Source organism: Alnus glutinosa, chromosome 2 (genome assembly GCF_958979055.1).
Source record: "Alnus glutinosa chromosome 2, dhAlnGlut1.1, whole genome shotgun sequence".
Classification (NCBI taxonomy): Eukaryota; Viridiplantae; Streptophyta; class Magnoliopsida; order Fagales; family Betulaceae; genus Alnus; species Alnus glutinosa.
In genome coordinates this window covers 16,000,780-16,008,834 of record NC_084887.1, presented here as the reverse complement: position 1 = coordinate 16,008,834, position 8,055 = coordinate 16,000,780, and positions in this window count along the sequence as shown.

Sequence of the window (8,055 nt, the reverse complement as noted above, 5' to 3'; positions counted from 1 at the left end):
GCTGATGACACTAATACTTGTCATATTAAGGCTTTCCATGTTAAGTAATTTAACTCTTGAATATTCTAAAGACTCTGGAAAATGTGGCATCCCTATTAAGGCAGCAGACATACATAATAGTGATTTTGTCAACATAATGCAGCCAATTAAAAACTAACAAATTGCCATCGCAAGGGTGCCTATCATCTAGAATCAACTGAAGGAAAAATGATTCTGAGGCCATGGAAGGCCAAGCATCTGCGCAAGTATTATATATAACATATTCATGTATCCAGTTTCTCATTGATCAAATGAATAAGATTGTTATTCACATAACAACTTATTGTCAAATACTACAGAGACGTAAGACATTTTCACTTAACTTCAACCGAGGTTTCAAGTACAAGAGTAGAGGAGCTACTTTTTCACTTAGCCTCGGCTGAAGTTTCAAGTACAAAAGTAGAATGGGCATAGTTTCCCGAGCCTAGCTCCCAAAAAGAAAAATCTTTTACACTTAACTTCAACTGAGGCTTCAAGTACAAAAGTAGAAGAGCTACTTTTTCACTTATACTTGACCGAAGTTTCAAGTACAAAAGTAGAGGAGCAAAGTTTCTCAGGACTCGCTCCCTAAAAGAAATTACTTTTCCACTTAACATCCTACGAAGTTTCAAATACAAAAGTAGAGGGGCACCCCGGAATCACCGAGCCAACACTTTTCCACTTAACTTCCTATGAAGTTTCAAGTACAAAAGTAGGGGGCGCCCCGGAATCACCGAGCCAACACTTTTCCACTTAACTTCCTACGAAGTTTCAAGTACAAAAGTAGAGGGCACCCCGGAATCACCGAGCCAACACTTTTCTTGAAAAATAAATCGACTTCTAATTTACGGTGTGTGTCTGAACAACGTGTAACAAAATATCATAAGTGGGAAATTTAAATGTGATAGATATTTTGTTAACGAAGTGGGAACTCAATTAAGAGAAAAACCACTCCAGGGCATCCAAACCAAGAAATCCACTATTTGGAAGACAAAGCTAGTACAAAGACAGTACACACTTACATACACATATGCAGCAATCGTATCTTGCACCCTGACATGTAACCAACGTGAACGCCTCCCAACCAAGCCACCTACTTGAAGGGGTCTTCAATGGATTCCTTTACGTTAGGGCTCCTCTCTAAGATAGACTTCATATGAAACAGCAATAGCATGCCGGCAACAGCTTGAGAGCTTACAGATCTTCAAAATATCTCCCTAAACACCCTCTCTAAGATATAGAGAATTCAATATCGAATTCTATAAAGAATACATGCCTAGAGGCCTTTATTTATAGGCTGCGAAGACCTAAATTGAGTCTGTCTCTGATTTCTCTAGGCAGCGTACAAACGGTCAGCTATGCAACCGGCTTTCCATAACACACTTCACGCGTTTCCATAAAAAGGCCTTGTCCGGACAGTGTTGCCCTAGAGTTTGGACTGTTGCACTCAGTCTACACATAATTGTCATAACAAGGACCGCGTCTAGACGGTGTTGCCCTGTCGTTCGGACGGATGCAGAATGTATGCACGCAATTTCCTTATCAAGGATCTTGGTGTCCGGATGGTGTTGCCTTGTCATCCGGACGGGTGCAAGCTGTCTTCCCAATCCGTGTCTGCAAGGAGAGTTGGAATCTTCTCGAACTCTGAAGAGTGTCCGGACGTGTTGCCATGACGTCTGGACAGATGCAACCTTGAACTGTTCAAAGCTTCTCAACATTGATGGGTGTCCAGACGAAAACGTAGGATCTGACTTCTCTGAGTTGGAATCTGCATAGAATCTTCTTTGAGCACTGAAATAGTCTTTCTCTAAATACTTTGAAGATTCTGAAATATACGGCATCCCCAATTATGACAGCAACATTACATTATAGTGATTTTGTCAACAGAATGCAGCCAACAAAAACTAACATTTCCACTTAACTTCCTACGAAGCTTCAAGTACAAAAGTAGAGGGCACCCTGGAATCACGGAGCCTATACTTTTCCACTTAGCTTCCTACAAAGTTTTAAGTACAAAAGTAGAGGGGCACCTTGGAACCACCGATCATATTTACTGAGCTTAAAACTCTTTCAAGTTCGGTAATGGGGGTTACTATGGGGAAATAACATAACAAGATCTGATTTGATCTAGAAAAACAAACTTCATTCATTACAAAAACCGAGAAGCCTAAAAACTAAGAGATCCACATGAAGCGTCAAAGGCCCGGCTACTAGAAGAAGCCCTAGCTCCATCCAAAAGCACTAGAGGCAAGTCTGGATCTTCGGGATAACTGGCTTGCTTCCCCCATCCCATGGCATCGGGAACCAAATCTCCTCCCAATTGGATGAGCTCAGCAATAGCCTCCTCAGGGAGGTCTAGAAATTCCGCAATAGAGACAGTCTCGACTTGACACCAAAAAGACCGTGGATGAAGGACAATCGTCCAAAAAGTCTTGAAACCTAGATAAAGCCACGGGCCCAACTTTGATCCTAAAGCCACGAAAAGAAAGACAACTGCTTGAAGAACCGAGTAGATTTCGACTTATATTGTTTACACTTCTTCTTGAGTTTCCTCCTACGACTCTTGGCCTTCTCCAGCTTCTTCATTAGAATCCTTTTACTTTCTTCTATAGCTTTTTGCCTATCTTCGGCAACATGCTGACCTTCCTTGACAGTCTTTCGCTTCTCCTCAGCAATGTGAAAGTTGGACCGTGCAATAGAATCACTACCCGAGAGGGCCTCGCACCTAGCCTCAGCATCATTCAGCTAAGTCTTCAACTCGGTTGATCCCTGAGACAGTTCTTCCACTTATCCGGTAAGCTCCCCAGACTTCTCCTCAGCTAAAGTCTCTTTTTGCCAACTCTCCATGAGTTCCTGATCGTACTCAGCTAAAAGTTTCTTAAGGCCCTCCACCTCGGGTTCTAGATTTCTCCGCTGCTAAAGTTCATACTCCAGACCAGGGCTGAGCATGGGCTGGGGGGGAGGGGATGCCCTTTTTTTGGCCCCGCAACCCCATAAAATCCCCCAGCATCTGTGCGGGGTGGTTGGGGATGGGACGGGGATCCCCGGGTTTTGCGAGGATCCACGGGTATAGAGGTTAAATCCATGGAGGCATTGAAATCTGCTGCTTTCTTTTCTTTCTTGCTCCCGCCATCTCCTATCAGAAAGCTTTTTGGCCTCAATCCCTACACAGCCCAGTAAATGAGTTACTTGTAAATACCAAATTCTTGACATAAATTACTTCTTTATGTAAAAACAAAACACAAATCAACCGGTAGCCTGTTCCCACGGGGGTGTGGGAATGGCGGGGCGGGTCTTGTTCCCACCGGTAGCTCAAAGCTTGATTTGCAGAGCAGCACCAGATCTCACCCAATCAACCAAAACTAAAAATAAAACACACATCAACTGATTCAACACCAAATCGCACAAGCCGAAACAAATAAGATTTATAAATTATAGAACCAAACAAATCTGGCACGAAGAATGAGAGAATGAGAGCGCAAAACAGACCTAAAATGGCAAAATGTCAAGAAATGAAAGAGATGAGTCTAGATTCCAAAAGATGGAGATTGAACTTTGAAAAGGCTTAGTGGAACTGTGGAAGTGGAAGAGCGGCACTCGCTTAGAGAATTACGATTTCATTGATAAGAGTATCTTGTTCCTTCAGGTTAGACTTTAGAGAATGAAGTGAAGAAGGCTCTAGAAAGCAGGAAGTAGAAAATAAGATGGGAAAAAAATGGTGCGGTGTTGGCTTTAATTAGGGTTAGGTTAGGGTTTTTTATTTTCTTTTTCTTTTTCTTTTCCTTGTGGGGCAAGGTGGGGTGGGTCCTAGGTGTTTTTTAACCCACAACCCGCCCTGCACGAGTTGGACAAAATCCAATCCGTACGCGCATATTTTATGCTTAAAACTGCTGAAATAGGGGTGGGGAATGGAGGGGGGAGCAAGTCGGGGTGGGTGGGCGGGTTTTTGCCCACCCCTACTCCAGGCTTCTCACTTGGGTCCTCAACTTGGTCACCTCTTGAGGGTAACCACGGAGATACTCGGCATGCTGGTCATACAAAGCCACCAACTTGACAGCTTGCTGTAAAAAGAAAGGAAAGCTCAGGACAATCCAAGTGATAAAGGAATGAAAAATAGAAATAGTAGACATTCAATACCGAAATCTGTTGATGAAAGAGAATATCACTGAATCTCTCAGAAGGAAATTAGCCAGATACATTCCTCTGAAGAAGGTTCTCCGAGATAACAGCCCTTATAGCCTCCATAGGGTCTCCACACATGCCGTCAGCCAAGGGCCGAATTTACAACCTTTTCCCAGAGTTACTTGTTCCAAAAGAACTCGCAAAACCCGAGAGTCTACCTACCAAAGGAGAAAAGGGGTGAGATCCTGTAGGCAAAGCCTGTCCCCTTGTCTTCGGAGTCTATGCTCTCGGTCCCTCTGCGTCCGAGGTTAGTGGAGGATCTCTTGTGTTAGTATTTTAGCCTCATTCTGTGTTTGGACAAAATCACTTATGTGTAAAGATGCTATAAACAGGGATTCCACTTGTCAGAGTATTTTTAGAAGACTCTGCACTGCGAAAAAGATAGAAGATTTCAGATTCCCTGTCAACCGTCCGGACGACGTGTCATCCAGTCCGAACGCCCATCTGTCCACTGTTCCATCCGTTCAGACTACGTATTCATCTCGACCGGATGCCAGACAGACCAGCATCATCCGTCCGAACGACGTATTCATCCCGACCGAACGCCAGACAAACCAGCATCATCTGTCTGGACGACGTATCTTTTCCGTCCGGACCCTTCACTGTGTCGAGAAGCTTCTGTTCTAGCTTGCATCCGTCCGAACCTCTCAGCAGCCTGTCCAGACGTCCATCACTGATCAATCAGCTTCAGATTCTTTCCAAGTTCAGTATATGGGAAGATTGACACACCGTCCGGACAATGTGGTTCCCCGTCCGGACGCGATCATAAATAAGGCAAGAATCGCAATTCAAATATCACCGTCCGGACGTCAGTCAACCTTGCCGATTCGACTTCAACCGTCCGGACGCACGCATAGCAGATATGGAAATTGCGTGTTGAAGAATTGCCATCCGGACATTCTTCCCCCTTGGTCCGAACGCGCTAAGCCTTATATGGAAATTACTTGCAGCAGACTTGCAACCATCCGGACGCAAGTCTTAAACAGGAAAGATTTTCAGCGAAATTTTTGGAAAATCCTGTGGCACAGTTGTCCGTTCGGACGGCCTAGGTTCACCGTCCGGACGGCGTCCGTACATATTACACCAGTCGCCCATTCTGCACCTCAGCCTATAAATAGAGGCCCCTGGGCATTGAGAACTGCAAGAATTCGGTATTGAATTCCACAAGAGCTCAGAGAAGTTCAAGATCCCTCTAAAGCCATTTCAAGTGTGCTGTGCTACAACTGAAGTCTATCTTAGAGGTCGGCTCTAAGGTAAGGAATTCCATTGAAGACCCCTTCAGGTAGGAGACCTGGTTGGGAAGCGTTCGTGTTGGGTTACACGTCAGAGAGCAAGGTACGACCACTGCATCGGGTTAATGTGAGTGTTACTATCTTGTATCTAGCTTCGTCTTCTGAATAGTGGAATTCCTGGGTTTGGCTGCCCCGGAGTGGTTTTTCTCTTAATTGAGTTTCCACTTCGTCAACAAAAACTCTGTGTCTTTTATTTTCCACTGTGCTTAATTTTTGTTGACACTTGTTACACACACTTTATTTTTTAGAAGTCAATTTCAATTTTCATCTTGGCCCTTTTGCCTCGAAGTTTGGGGAAGGGTCCTTCAGTTCTTCTACGTACGAATTTGGTGGAGGATCGTTCAGTTTTGACGCCCCCAAATTTAGTGGAGGGTCCCTCAAGAAAGACTGAGAGCATCCCCAGTTCCTCCATAGTCATGGTTTGCAAAGTCGTGAAAGTTTGGAGTAGATATCCCCTGTTTGTTTGCAACTAGAGTCAGCAAATCTCTGGAGACATCCTCAGCTCTTCTACAAGTGGAGTCTCTAATACCTTCGAAGTCCTAGCCGGAGCCCCTAGGGGTTTGTTAGGTAAGAACCTCTCTTATGGCAAAAAGCAACGCATCCAGAGATGGAGTAAAGAAAAAATTTCCAGCTAAGGGAGAAGATGAAAGACTTACCCTTGTCTTTATGGCTAACGACACAACGTCTTGATCTTCAAACTCAGACCCATCCAAGACACATACGAAATCGGAATTCACAGAAGCCTCTTCCTTCCGATCCGACAACTCTTCCTTGGACGACATAGGAGGAGTCAGAATACGAATTCTCAGATGGACATAGCAAGCCTCTAGGTCGGGCACAAGATCCTGTAGCTACTGACTTATCTCAACAGGCTTGGGATTTTTTGTTGCTTCATCTCCCCTCCCACCTCGGGAGTACGGGCCTCTTCCTAGCTGCCGTCTTGACCCTTTGGCCATTAACTTGGGGGCCGCCGCCGCCGGCCCTTTTAGCGTCGCCCATCAACTTGCTAACAGGCTGCAGCGTCACTTCTTAACTTCTAGCCTAGACTCGCACCAAAGCCTCAAACATCTTCCCTTTCCCCTTGTCCAGAAGGGTCTGCACTTTCTTTTTCCCCTTATCTGGGGCAGTTTGCTTCTTCTCCTTCCCCTTCTTCGGGGCATCCTGCTTCAGAGTCTCGGCTCCACTCTTCTTCCTCTTCAACTTGCCCTTTTTGGCATAAAGGACCCCGTTCTCCGGAATAGAATATTCGAGAATGTCCTGCATGTTCGTGTCTATGACAATGTGATCGAAGTTAATTAGCTCGAAGTTTTTTCCTTGTTGAGAGAAGTGAAGCATTGTGGCCACTTGGTGCCTCTCGAGTGCCTCTAACTTAGGAGGTTACCTCAAATCATCAACCAAGGGCGCCCATTCCTAGGGAACCCTCTGATCCTCTAAAAGCACCTCGGAATCAGTAACTTCCCACAGACATGAGACTTTGAAGTTCGTTGCCTCCAATATTTGTTGTTGGAGTAGGTGGGGCAAAGGTAGATAAAGATTGGCTTTACCCGCACTGAGATCTCCACCATCCCGTCGAGCTTGAAGAAAGCAAGGATTTGGACAACATGAAGATTGAAGAACTTGTTGTGTCTCTTTTAACCTATGAGTTGTCTTTGCCCCCTGTCAAGAAAGCTAAATCCATTGCTCTCAAGGCTGCAAAAGGTAAAAGTAAAAATTCTTGTGAAGAAGAATCTGATAATGAGGATAGTATAGCTATGTTTGCTAGGAATCTCAGAGATTTACTGAATTTCGAAGGGGATCCCGAAGGTTTTGGGCACATCCAAAAAAATTGTAGAAACCTCAAGCAGGCGAAAAGAAAGACTCTCCATGCTACTCTCAGTGATAATTCAAGTAAAGATGAGAGTATTTTGGCCCTTATTGCTCCACATGCTGATTCTGAAGAGTCTTAGAGTAGTGATGAAGAAGAACTGAAAGTGGCATATGGAATCTTATACATCAAGTCCACGAAGCTGAGAGAAAGTCCAATCAAAAGAATGTGATGGAGCTGAACACTATAAATATAGAAAAAAGCACATTACTTCAGAAGATCATGGACTTGGAAGATAAACTGATGGATCCACAGTTACAGTTGGAGAAATTCTCAGACAACAAGCTAGCCTAGATGCTGACAGGACAGAAGTACTCATCCGACAAGACTGGTCTCGGGTATGTAGCTACTACTGATGCCTCCAACGTTGCCTCTACTTCAAAAACTGTGTTTGTAAAGCCCTCAGTTCCAGAGCCTCAACATGCCTATGAAGACAGAGGTAAGGCAATTGTGATTTCTTGTGAGAATGCTAACATTACACCTACAAGACCTAAGCATTCCACAATAAGAAGCTTACCTACACGTCATCATTGTGGGATGGTGGGACACACCAGACCAAATTGTGGTCACTTAAATTCTCTGAGGACTTGGAATAAGAAGGATGCTCATAAGAAGGATAAAGATGTTGAAAAATGTTCCAAGTCAAAATATGTCCCTCCACATAAGAGATAACCCACTTAAAGGTTTGTCCCTACCTGC